Here is a 14,351-nt window from a genome sequence, read left to right on the forward strand (position 1 = left end):
TCACAATGGTGCCTGAACAGAGACCTTCCGCCTGTTCCAAGGCGGGGACCCCTAATTATAAATATTTTGTGAGCTGCCTGGCACCTCAGACTACCACACACACGCACTACATGGAAGCGGTCTGCACACACACCACAGGCGGTCTGCGAATCGCCCAGGGGCCGCCAGTGGTTCGCCAAAGCACCGTCTCCCACCTGATGGGGGAGAGGAATGTCAGGTGAGGCCGGAGAGCTGCGGACTCCCCAGTGGTCACTGCTCCCGTAAGGATCAGGGTCGCCACATCCATGGATGTGGCCGGCGGGTTACGTGATGCTCCAAGGGACGGGATCAAGGAGGTAAGTCCCAGGCCCAGCGGCAGTCGGCCCAAGGGGGTCGGTCGTGCCGGGCCTGGTGTCTGTGTTGCAGGTGGGGGCTTGAAGGAAGGGAGGATCCGCAGCGTTTCGAGAGGCTCTGCCGCGGGTCTCACCAACCCCTCAGGAGAAGGGAGAAGATGGTGGCGGACCGGAAGTCCCTCCCCATGACAGGCAAGGGATTGGACGGTGTGTCTTGCGTACCTGCCGATGATTGGATAGAGGCGGGACCAAGGAACGTCCGTCCCGAGCAAGGGGAGGACCCAACGCAACCAGGATGAGAGCTCCAAGGGCCGTTGCCGGCGAGTAGGACAGATCAAATGGTAAGTCCTTCGTCGGCTAACGCCCTGTTTGTGCCTGTGTCTCGGCGTAACCCGGAGGTTTCTCTTCGGTCCGCCAAGTCTTTGTTACAGGTTATACACGACCTTCGAGACTGCTTAGTCGAGCTGAAGAGGACAGTGATCGTGCCATGTCAGGGGGCGGAGCAATGCGGTGCTGGAATCTTTGGCCGGAGGATCGTGGCGGTACAGGTGAGTGAGACCAGTACCATAAAGGAAAAAGGAGAAGTGAACAAATGTTACCCGGTATCGTGCGGTTCCGGTGAACGAGTAGCCGTGTCTCCGACAGTGGAGGAGACACAAAGGGCTGATCGCCTGGTAGGGGTGGTGCCTAGACGCTGGCTGATGAGTGCCATGGGTCCTAGTGCACTACGTCAGCTACATGTTGCTCCACAGGGGTGCAGACGGCAAGGAGTTTCTTCTTTTCCTGTATGGAGACTCAAGCTGTCGAGGCACCCCAGAAGAAAGGGGAGAACCCAAGGAATGAAGCCGGGTCTTCCCACAAAGTGAGACGTGAGCCCATGAGCTCACGTACGGAGATGAGCCGCCCTCTGTGGGTGCAGAGGGAAGCCCCAAAGTCAGCAGGGAAGCCGAGAGTGCGAGCGGTCCTGTTTGATGTCCCAACAAGGGGGGCAGGGAACCCGTGGAGGAGGTGCCGAAAAGGCGAGTCGCAGGGTGCTGGTCAGATGGGGGAACACTGCCTGTGCGTGGAAGGACACCAGCATCTCCACCCCTGTTTCTGCATGTTGGATTGCAGGACCGGACCCTGGACTCGCAGAAGGATCTGCTTCGTGGGGAATCTGCCCTCATGGGACGGGCCGCTCTGCCCAACGGGTCTTCGCTGGCGATGGGGCAGTGTCACAAGCGGCTGGGGTACAGACCCAGCTGGGATGGGTGTAGATGCCACATGGGCTGGACGGGCATCCTGGCCAGGAGAGGGAGCAGACCTGGAAGGAAGGACCGGAAAGGGTGGACAGACAGCCATTTAAAAAGAGAAGAAGTTGCTGGAGGTTTTTTATTCCCCCAACATGCTAGATGGCAGCAGCCCTGGAGGTTGGTGCACAGTAAGAAGCCTGCAGGGCATGCTAGGATATGTAATCTGGCAGAGCAGCCCTGCTGGGGTCACTGGGTGCCATGAGAGGGTGCTGTGGGGAGACAAGCTCCCTATTATGGACTTCCATACGACCCGGAAGTGCTTTCATCGGGCAGTCACCCTGGCACCAGAGGTGCGCAAGGATCTGTAATATTCAAGCGAGTCAGTAGTGCGGTAGGGAGAAAGGAGGTACTGTGAGAAGAAGACCTGTATTTGTGCTTGTGTTACATTTTGGAGGTATTTATAATAAAAACCTTCCATTATTTGAACCTGGGACTGTTCAAGTGTGTTCGTTTTGAAGTTTGGGGCTCGCTGACACCCTGGGTTTATCACAGGGGTCATCTACTATAACATCAGGATCTTTCCATCCTTTGATTCCAAGGTATCCATCTCAGGTGGCTTTCCCATGGGCTGGAAATAGCTTGAAAGTAGAGCAGTGGTGCCAAGTGCCACAGCAGGATACTGAAAAGATGAGAAACTGTTTAAAAAGAGATGCAATATGCTACCTGAGGTCTCTAATCAGGGTATATTAGACTAAAGTAGTGGATCCTCAGACTGGATTTAAAAGCTGAAATCAGAGGAGCATCTCTTAGCAGGCACAGCTTTGGGGCTCTTTTGATGTGAACGTCTTCGGTGTCACTGGTGCTAACAATGGATCTCAATATTTTGTTAAATGACAAATGTAACAGAAGAGGGTATTTTCATTGTACTCCTCCACAACCACAATAATACCAAGAAATTCAAAAGTGTAAAGAAATGTTGTGTTTATTATAAATAAAACACACATGAGAAGGATAAATGAAGAGAAAAAACAAATTGCTGCAGTAATAGAAGGGAAACCAAAACTCTGCTGCCACTGTGTGTCTCCTTGAAGGCATTGAACCTCTGTCTAGAGAGTGGGGCAGCAAGCCAACTTACCCAGCACAAGTCAGTCCTGTTTTCTCCTCCTCTCACTCCATCTCAGTGTTACCCTTGGCTGAAGGTTGTTGTACACCCCGTCATGATCTTCAGAAGGCTGAAGGTGGTAAAGTAATTAGAAAAATTCATTTTATATATTACTTGTATTCTTTTGTTTGTTGTCATCAGTCTGTCTTTCATGTTGAGTCACATGTAATGTGCATTGTGGTGTATGTGTCAATTGAGGACACATCAGGCGCCAACTCATTTATGAGCCAAGGCCTAGTAAGGCTCTAGTGTTCAAAGAAAATAAAAAAAAAAAAATCTCTTTCAAAAAGAATTGAAAAATACAGTCTTGTTTGACTTTCAGGTTAGACTTTGCACTCTTAACTACAGAACTGGTTCGTACAACTGATTAACCCCTGGTTTTGTCATGGTTGTGATTTCTAGTTAGCATGCATCCATTTCTGACACACAGAGACATTACCCTTGCAATTCACTGTTTCCATTGAGGACTACTTTTGCTTGTCTTCATCACTCTTGGCCAAACCCAGGGTTGGTCCTACTTTCGTTACACGGGGCCTGTCTAGAATGCCTCTGTGTGGTTGACATATGTGCACCTGTGAGTTTTCAGTATATCTCTTAGGTAGCATCTGGTTTGCATCTCTTAATAGGGCATCACTGTTTCAGTTTGAGAACTCTGGGCTAGAGGTTTATGAATGGTTTCTTGTCAGTCTTTACTTTTAAAAGAGATTTTTCTAATCAGGGCCCATGTGTTACCCTCCACCAGACATGGAGGTCATCCTCCCTCCTGCTAATCTTCTGGGGCCTCAGTCTCTCTGTCTCTCTCTCTACACATTGAGGTCCAGGCAACTGCTGCATTGCCCCTCTGCCACCATTCTGGTTCAACATAACTTGTTTCTTCTTCTTGCACTTTTTCTCCTGCTCTGGTGCACCTGCCTGTTGCTGTTTCAAAGGACTGGGTACATGCAAATGCCTTACTGGGCTCAGATGGCACCCTTCTTAGTACACTGCCATGTCTGTATGGGATTTCAATTTTCTCTAGAAATTAACTGGGCCTCGTCCTTCTACTGTTCCGTACATTTCCTCAAAGTAACTCCTTCCCAAACAGGCAACCAATAAAACAAAGTAAAAACTGATATGTCATTGTATGACATTTATTTATACAAATGACTAAATCCTAAAACTGTTTCTATTTGATACATGTGTCTCTGTGCACTAATTCACTTTTAAAACTACATAGAAACTGAAAACCCACAACTTTGAAGAAAACCGCAGCCAAGTCGATTGATTATGGAAATCTTTGCTTCATAAACTGCACGTGTCATAATTTATTTTAAAAAGCAAAGAAGTATTTTCTAAATGTTGGAGAAATTGCACAAATTCATTTTTGCATTTGTGCTCACTTTTACGTTAATTAAGCAGCAAAGCCAATATTAATTAAAAACACCTAAAGATGAAAACTGCAAGGAGTAAAAACTAGACGTGATGGAAAGAAGATCTTCAGTTCAAAAGCTTGATTTAATGAGGAAATTGGCTAATTGCATGTGCATGGGAATGCATGATTCATTTAGTCGTTTTCCTCACTGGTGCTCAGCGAGTCATAATCAACATACCTGCCACCCACAAAAGTATAAAAGGAGCCTGAGCAGGAAAGTTAGGAGGTCAACAAGGAAAAGATTCAAAAAGGAAGAGAAAGATTCAAAAATAAAATTGGAAAAGGGAGCAAATCAAGGATGAGAATTGTAATTGAAGTGATCAAGGAAGTTAGGCAAGTAAGCTGGTGCAATGGGCAGGAAGCTTGGCAGACAGGAGTTGGCCCCATGGTGAGCAAGAGGTATGGAGCTCATGGGGAAGGGTCATTCCTGCTGAGCATCCAGGGAACAGGAGCTCAGCCTACAAACTCCAGTGTGAAGGTGATGGGACGATAGAGCTGGGCTTGGAAACCAACTGAAGTAGTTAGGACACAAGGCAGTTCAGAGAAGAATCAGAAAGGTATGAAGGCTTAGAACTGTGAGAGATGCACACAATTTTATTTGTCTCATTTTATTCCTGTTTTCATATTTCCTTGGTATATTGATTTATTAATTGTTAATTGACTGGTTTTACTCTCATGGATGAATCACATGTTTTTATCAGATTACTTAAAGAAGAAACTGCTTTGCATTTTGTTTTGGACACTGTACTTCAAATAAAAGACACACTACACTTTAATTTGAACAAACCTTTGTTATGTGTTTTCATTGCCCTAGCCATCCCAGGCATGACTATCGATCGGGTCCAAGGAGGTGATGATGATATCTCTGTGCAACCCGGGCATCACACTGTCAGGCATGGCATATAATCTACCTATTTTGAATAAGCCAAACCTTCTAACCACCTTTTCTATTTTTTTTATATATTTATTTCTATATTTTTGGCATTTGACATACATTCAACTAATAATTATCTTTTAGTTTTCGTAACCTGGGTTTGCAGCTCATGACATTAGTTACTGTACCGTTGTGTGTAAGTTCCTAAAAGCGGGTCCTGGAGTTCTTTCTTTGCTGGGCCTTCTCTCAATTGGCCCCCTGAAATTCCAGAAAGCTTTTGATGGACTAAGTTGAACCTGCTCAACTTCAATCATTCAGGCCACATGAAGGAAGAGGACAGCTGTTATGCCCCAAGCTGTTCCTCAGGAATTTGGACTCCAGTTGTAGGCTGTATCACCTAAGCATTTGAACATGGTGTCAGATGAGTCACTTGATTGTCCAACCTAAACTGCCATTCCTATCTTAGATTATGCTACACACTTAGATCAGAAGATTTACGTAATTCAGTAGATGATGGTGGAAAGATGACAGAGAAGATCAGTAGACCAGTCCTGTATTTCTCATTTATTAATAGACATTCTAATTGTGCAACTTAATGATGTCACATTATGAAAGTAAGCATATTGTCAATGCAAGTATACAGTAGCTGAGTGGCTTCTCTCCACTGCCCACTATGATCATGCTCTTCGATGTTGGGTTGAACTTTGACCTCCAAAACTTGGCTGCAGTTTAAACCTCTCTTATTTTTTTCATATATGAAGCCTTCAGTTAGACTACTGCTAGTCTTTTTTTAAAATTGTTTTCCTATATAAAATGTGAATGGTGCAGTTAGACTCCTGAACCAAGCCATTATCTCCTGTCTCATCCACAATGGCTTCCTGTCACATGCCAAACTGTCTTTAAAACTCAGCTATTTGCTACGATATTCCTACTTACCTAATACTGACCAGTTAAACATTTGAGATCTTCTGACTGTTCAAAATGCTGTGAGACAGCTCTTAGCAATTGGCCTTTCATCTTCGTGCCTCTTTTATTTGTGGTGTAGCCTTCTGCTTTTCATCATTCATGGATTAATTTCCTAGCCAACTTGTTTAATTCAGGGTAACAAAAAGCTAGGGCTTAGCCTAACAGTACAGTGCATGATGTGGAAACTAACCTTGGATGCACCGGGACCACTCATACATGATCCTAAAATCACTGATACATGGTCAGCCTCGGAACCACTAATCAACTGAACACATAAATCATTGAGATGTTAAGAGGAAGAGAAAACCCACAGAGATATGAGAAAAAAATGTAAACTTAGCTCTGGCTGGCCCCTGGCCAATACTTGAACTCAGTATCCAGGACAGAATACAAGCCCATCACAGGGCAAACTCACGCACCCAATCATGGCCAGATCTACCATCTGGGTGACTTGAGCACACCATGGGGTCCTACTCACAAAGGAGATTTAGCATATGCAAGAAAACAAACTCTAAAAACAGGAATACTCTACATTTTCACCTACAGTACAGGTGCTCACAGCAATCAGCCATCCAACACACCCCTAAGCCACTTTGATCCTCACGATTATAAACTTGTCCAATCAGACCTGAACAAAAAGCCTTTACAAGAAAACATGAGTTCTGGTTGGTTTACATGGATAGGGCACACACAATCAGAGCAGATGTCTCCAAAGGTCACTTCTATGAGATTGCACAGGGTGATTCTAATGGGCGTGGCCCCGAGTTATGATGTACTACTATTTTAATAATGAAGCAATCCAAACAAAATAAAGATTGCAGTGCAGTATTCCTGGATAAATGTATGAATGTTTTGACTTATTTGTGAATGAACTGGATGATTGCGAGATCAGAGAACGTTATTTCCTAGCAATATGGGGCAACCTGTCACGCGTCATCTCACAGCATGGCACAAATTGAATAATTTTTTGGCAATCGGGACATTTCAAAGGGACTATGGCCACCTTGTTCCCTGGACCTGTCACCTCCAGATTTCTTCCTTTGGGGGGAGTGCTGAAAGGAAAGTGTACAAAAAAAAGCTTTGTATACTGGAACAAAATTACAGCAAAACCTTAAACAGGAAATTGCTGCCATCACCCCTACAATGCTTGCGGAAATGTTTGCCAATATGGAGCGCCGTGTTGATCTGTGTTTGCAAGAAGAAGGCGACCATTTTGAGTGAGGAGATGACCGAGGAAATGAAAGAGGATCAAGCATCAAGCTTACGTGGATATGTCTCAAGATAAACTCCTTTTGTGTTTTTGACGATTTTTGATTTTTTTATCTGGGTTTTGACCTTGTGCCCTTTAAGAAACCTGTCTCTGGTTTGGCTACTCTTATATGTCTGCTTAGTTTAACTAAACCATGGTCCTCAGACTTGCTATTCATTCAGTATGGCAAATAATCACCCAGCCTCCATCTGCTGGCATTTTACAGTATGATGTTGCACAAGGCATGATAACATGAGCTCTGTCACTGATAATGCCATAACTAAAAAACAGAGAATTTTGTTTAATGCGACACTGTCTTGAGAGGAGCTCGGTTCCACAAATAAGTTGTAATTGTTTGTGTTATTTTATGTTAATTTCTTCTCAGGATATGAGGGCAACTAATGTTGTTTTCTCATTTTTGTATATTCATTTGTTATGTAGAAATGATTTCCTTTCATTATTATCCCTATATCTTGTCACTGAGTATTGCTTGTCTAAGGCATCATTGACATCTCCATTCTATTGTATTGTTTCTGTGGCGCTACAGCATTTCCAGATGCTTGCTTCGCACAGTGCAGTATGTGAGGTCACGGTGGCCATGTTAGTTAAGGGTAAGCTGAACACTGGAAAGGTTGGCTGATTTTTCATTAGGAAAGACTACTTAATGAAATAAAAATATTTTTTGATGAAATTCATTTAAGAGATTGTTGATTGTTTAGCTTTCACTTGTATTCTGATTTGGAGTTTGTTTTACCCTTTCAGTTATGACTCTCATGTTTCACCCTCCTATAAAAATGAGCCAAGTTCCAGTTTGACTATTTTCCTGCCATTTGTCATTAAAGATATCTCTTCCACTTGCTATACATTTTACCGTGTAGTTCATTTCTTTTGTATTGAAAGATCTGAATAGTTACAATATAAGCTCTGAAGTATTGTTCTTTAAGTTTTGTATTGTTCTGGTTCTAACTTGGCCATTAATTTGCATTGGTCAAGGCAGATAAGAAGGAATTAAATAATAATCAGAAGTGGTTTCAGTAACACAGGAGATAATTACATTTTGAATGTCAAAACCAAAAGTGAGAGTTAGCTTGCAAATATGATTATTATGAATGTGTAGGACACTTAACAATTTGGAAAAACCCTAAAGAGTCAAACAGGGAAAGAAAAATTTTACTGAAAGTGTTAATTTTCAAGTGTATTTTAATATTAAAATTGCATTTAAAGATTTCTTTATCATAGCTAACAGCTAATAGTAAGTCTAATAGAAGGTGGATGACTTCAGTTAAGAATGAGTCATATAAGGCCTGCAAAATTAATAAATAACATAATTGGTCCACTTCAGAAATCTAACATTCGACTCAAAAGAATGTAATATAACCTAATGTTATTTAGAGATTTCAAGATTATCATTAAAAATAATTCAAAGTTCACCTAAAATGTGGGTTATAAAGATAACGATAAGACCAAAAGCCTCAGATAAGGAGACAGTCTTTTATTCCCAAATCAAAATGTTGCATTTAATATGCTTTTTTATTATTAAAGTTGTGAAGAATTGGTAAGGTATGGGGGCTCAGAAACATTTCTTGAGTGTAGAGAAGACTGAGAGATGGAAAGCACGGCTAAGGAATAGGCAAACTCAGACCAAAACAGACCAAAGTAAATACGCAGTAAATAGTAGATACACCAGAATCAGAGTGCAGAAAACAAGAACAAAAGAAGGTCTCTGTCCAGAAGTCCTAACAGTGTTTTGGGTTTTTTCCCCTATTACTACCGTTTAAGAGATTACATGGATACAGAAGCTAAACACCACAATCTTTATAGGCAGGACATGATAACACCAACATACTGTAGTATTTAGTCAATTCTATATGTGGAATCTGGCCTATTTTGTTTTTGTTTTTTTTTTGCACATGAGGATTCAATTTCTAAGGCTTACTTCATGACATAAAATTAATTGATAAAGCTGATTTTAATTAGTCTTATTTTTTTATTTATGGCTTTGAAATAGTCATGATTAGTGCTTATCTGCAAAATTCGCCAAAGCTTTTCTTGTAGCAAATATGTGTTTGGCTATGACATTGTTTCGCTGCATATTTTGACAGAAATTTGCCTTGCTGACAGCTTAGATGAACTTTATTTTTTTCCCAGTGCCCCATGATGCTTTTTGCAGGCCAGCGTGACATCATAGAGCTATAGAAGACATGCATAGAACAGTCAGCATACTTCACCATACATTTCTTGTCGCTGCCCCATCTGCTTCTCACATGCATGATGTCATTTCTTCAGCTGGATTTGCACCCCACATTCATTAAAAAAAAAAAAAAACCTTGCAGTTTTTTCATCTGAGGGATAAATTAGCTGACCATAATGAGAATAGTATTAATTCATTGCACATTGCACATTGTATTTTCACTGCTGCATTAAACATGCCATTCTTTTCATTGTGTAGCACAGATCGGGTGCAGCTCCCCAAATATATAAAGGTAATCCCTCACATCACAGTCTCTCTGGGTGTTATTGTACACTACAGTGCACATACATTATCTGCTGGTATTCTGAAGCTCCAACAGAAAAATGCTAGAATGGAGTAGCACAAAACAATCTTTGAGCCCCAGTGGTCTGAAAACATACATAAAATTAGAAAATGATATGCACTGCCTAGTCAGTATAAACCTTAAAGGAGTCCCCTAGCACCACCCCTGTGTCAGAAAACACATGTGAAATAATAATAACAACAAAACATTTATTGCTATTTAAAAGGTGTTTCTATCTTCTCGATTGAAGAAAAAAGTGTAAAATAGTAAATAGTAATAAATATTTTGATATTATTATTTTTTCAAAGGATTTAAGGTTTGTTTTGACTTACCACAGTTGTGCAAGCATTTGGCCCGTGTCCCTTTCCCTGATATATTGGGTAGTGAGCAGGACTTGAAGATCACTTTGCATGCTTTGTGGCATGGCTAATCAGTATGCTGAAGATTTAAACTGTATATATATATATATATATATATATATATATATATATATATATATATATATATATATATATATATACTGTATATATATATATATATGAATCTCTATACATATAAAATCCAACGTCTGTCTGTCTGTATGTCAGTCCTCTTTTCATAAGAGACTTACTTAACAGATTTAGGTCAGGTTTTTTTCTATAATTTGCTTGAATATTCCAGTTGATTTTGCGACTTCTGTTATCATGCTAAGTATCACAGTCTGCTTGCAGGAGTGATATATTCACACTAATCCAAGACAGAGGCTGTGGGCTGAGGGGAGAGGGAAGTGTGATGTCAGAAGTGGGAGCCCTCCTCACTCACGCACCAGCCTCCATTTGAATTGGTCTACCTCTGGCTACGTTTTGGAGAGTACCTTGCCTCTGCTTAGCTAGTGATACCTGTTTGTTTATTGATTTTTAAAGTTTGTCCTGTCTCACTGCTATGCGGGCAGAGCCGCAGGGGACAGCTAGTATATATATATATATATATATATATATATATATGTGTGTGTGTGTGTGTGTGTGTGTATAGATAGATAGATAGATAGATAGATGCATGGTGGCACAGAGATTTGTACTGCTATCTCACAGCTTAGTTTATATTATTGGCTACAATAATCAGTCCAGACACTTCTCTAGCCCTCAGGAACACTTAAATGACCACTGCACAATTATAATTAACTCAAAAATAGTTCACCTCCTATTGCCTCATTGACTTTAATGTATTTTAGTGAAGTTCCTGAACATTTCTGTGATTTCGCATGCTGATGATGTTACGGGAAGTGACAGTATAAATGTGATGGCAATTACACATCACCTTACCCCTCACTGGATACAAAAACCTTTGATATTCTTAGCAGTTGTTAGCTTTAAACTAAGTAAGCCATAGCAGTAGGATTTGTGTTTAGTTATGTTTTTCAGAATTTGACTTCTATTTTGTGCTGCCCTTTCAGTCACTGATAACTTGGTATTGTTTGGCTATTCTTACCATTGCTTGTTTTACTGCCTAGTTATCTCCTTGTTTCCTTGCACTCTCAATTATCCTTGATCACCTCCTCTTTGTTTCCTCTTTAATCATCCAAACAGCAGAATATGAAATGGCATCACCAGATTGATGATACAATAAATAAAGAATAAGAAATTCAAGTGCATAAATATAATAAATAGAATACAAAGTGTGCATTCATGACATTTAACTACACAATGTGTATTGGATATTTGTTCCACATATTTTTATATAGTTCAAAGATTTTTTGGGGGGGGGGGGGGGGGGGGGGGCATCATTAAAATTAGTGTTAAACATACTCCCTGTACAGGCAGTTCATGTACTTTGAACCCCTTAGTGTCCTCCGATTTCTCAGAATGACATTTCCATATGAATGTTATTCCTAAAATGCATATACAGAAGAGGCACTTAAAGTCAATATGACATGGTGGATGCCTATTGCTTTCAGTTTAGTTTCAGGTATCTTGTTGTACAAGGCAATATTCTTAGACCCTTATGTGTTAAATTATTAAAAAAAGAAATATACCTCTTATAAGTGTATACCAAAATGACCCACCTGAGAAGAGTCTGGTGAGTTTATATCTTGGAAAAAAAATGTGGCCATGACATGTAAAGAATGGGAGGTGTATGAGGTGACCTGACCACAGGGAAACAGAACCAACTAAACAGAGACACACAGCAAGTGAAATGGGGAATCAAAATCAATTAATGCAGGGTACTCTAGCCAATTTCTTAATTAGAAGCCAAACTCTAAATTAAAGCTGCAAATAGGTGGCTTGGTGGTAGTCTAATTCTGCCACATCAGTTCTTCCTTCTTCTGTAGATTTTCCACTTTATAGACCAGTTTAGTGCTTGACACTATACTGATTATCAATGACGAATAAGCAGTACACATGGTAAACGATTAGTTTTCTTGTTATCAGCTTGTCATTGCTTTAAGCCAGTTATTTAAGTAAAGACATTTAAGAATAAACAATCCAATTAAACATTAGGGTTTACAGTAAAGTACTACAAAAATGTTTTACTATTAACTATGATTGGTTTATAATCATGACATTAAGTGCAATGAAAACCTGCTAAAAGCAATGGAAACCTGCTACTGCGGCCCTCCATGGTGGGGGTTTGATACTCCTTCACGTAGGGTTAGTCATTTTCTGCTCTGTTTTCTGTGTGTTACTCTAACTACACACCCTCCACATGTTGTGGGAAGCTTGTTAGTAATAAAAGAAGAGAGATAATGTGGAGCTCGGCTTGTTATATGTTTCATGCTTGTCACCGTTGAGCCTGTCTTGATTTGTTAGACATATGTTCCTCTTCAACGATGTCATAAGGATGGAGATGGCATTGATTTCATGCCTCTGCTATCATCCTCTAACTTGTAATATTGAGAGTTTCATAGGGCAGTATCTCAACTCTCTTTTGACATTGGCCTATAGCCAGCTCTATGTGCTAAAACATACACTGCTTCACAATAAATTTCCTGTGACAGCACACGTCCACTTTTATTGTACGGTAAAAAACATGAATGTTCTGTAAGTATAGAAGCCTTGGTAAGAGAAGAAAAGAAAATACAAATAAAAAAACAGCATTTACTGAAAAACTGCATTTAAATCATCATTCTTTCATGGCATGAGGGAATTAATGTCAAGTGAGTTTTTGTTTATTGACAGATTTGAAAAAATGTATTGAAAACTATTACTTCTTTTCAGATACATTGTGATTATAAAGCTGGCAGAAAGTAATACATAATCTTAAATTTCTTTCTCGTCATAATGGGCATTAGATCCAGTAATCAAATCTGATAGGGAGATGATGACAAAATAGCTAAAACCCATTTTGCATATTCTCGTGCTCAGCTTGACTACATTATAATTTATATGTGGCACACTACCCTGCTGGAGTGAAAAATCAGATTTCATTCAAACACTAACTGGAACAAATGAAGGATGGAAATGCATCCGTCTATTTGCATATTCGCTATTCCAGTAGTGGATATTGAGGACCTGCAGACTAAAAAAAATAGCAACAGGTGAAAGGCAGGAAGGAGCCTGTACTGGATAGGACGCCATGCCTGCCACAGAGCATGATAAAAACACAGTGAGACAAGCAGGAAAATGTAAAGCCAGGACATGCACTTGTAGTAGTAGACACTGGGAGACGAGGCACCTAAATCCAAAACCACAAGTGCTGTGACAGAACAAAGCTGTGTTGTTACGCAAACCAGTTAGTATTTTATATTAAAAAAATTAATTTTAATGCTCAGAAAGCCATTAATTCAAATAAAGGAGGTCACAAAACCTACTTTATTCAAATAATATAATGCAGAACCAAAATGCCATTCCAGTAACAATTGGTGCAAGCATGAACCTATCACGGAATAGAACAAATAAAGGTGTAACTCAAAATGGTTCAACTGTAAGGCCAAAACTGTAGGCATGTGTGTACTCAGTTCTCCATAGAAAAAACGAAGAGATGGGACATTGAAGTCAGTAAAAGCTTAAATGAAGTGCACGTTACTGGCCGCCTGTGATTTTATGACTAAGTGTCACAAAACTGTTCTGTTTTGTGTGTGTGTGTATTTCAAAGACATACTCAGTATAGTACTGGCTCTAGTCGACTCTGACATGTATTACTAAAGGAATCAAAGTCCATCTTATCTTGACCAATATAAGACAAGTTAGACAAGGTATGTGTGGCGTAACATTCAGGTGTGTTCTGTGACGAAAGACACAAAAGTTGGAACATTTCACATTTTTATCCACTTCATCCAAGAGTCAGTAATCACGTTTTTTGTTTATTAGTTTTGTAACAATGAGTCATATTCAAAGTGACAGCGACAACAGAATACAATTACATGTGTAAGCAGTATCCAATATGTGTTTTTTTAATGATACTTTACAATGGAGTTAAAATCGGAGCACAAATAGGCTTGTGATATAATGGCTTTCATGCACAGCAGAGTGGCATTGATTGATGTGTGTTAGTGGTAGGGGGCCTGTGACTAATTGTTGTTAAATTTTCTTAAACATAATTTTTTGAAAGTATATCCAATGGAGACTTATCTAATAATTAGTAAATAACTACCAATACGAAATGACCAATACTA

The sequence above is a fragment of the Erpetoichthys calabaricus genome, chromosome 2, assembly GCF_900747795.2.
Source record: "Erpetoichthys calabaricus chromosome 2, fErpCal1.3, whole genome shotgun sequence".
In the NCBI taxonomy this organism is placed as follows: domain Eukaryota; kingdom Metazoa; phylum Chordata; class Cladistia; order Polypteriformes; family Polypteridae; genus Erpetoichthys; species Erpetoichthys calabaricus.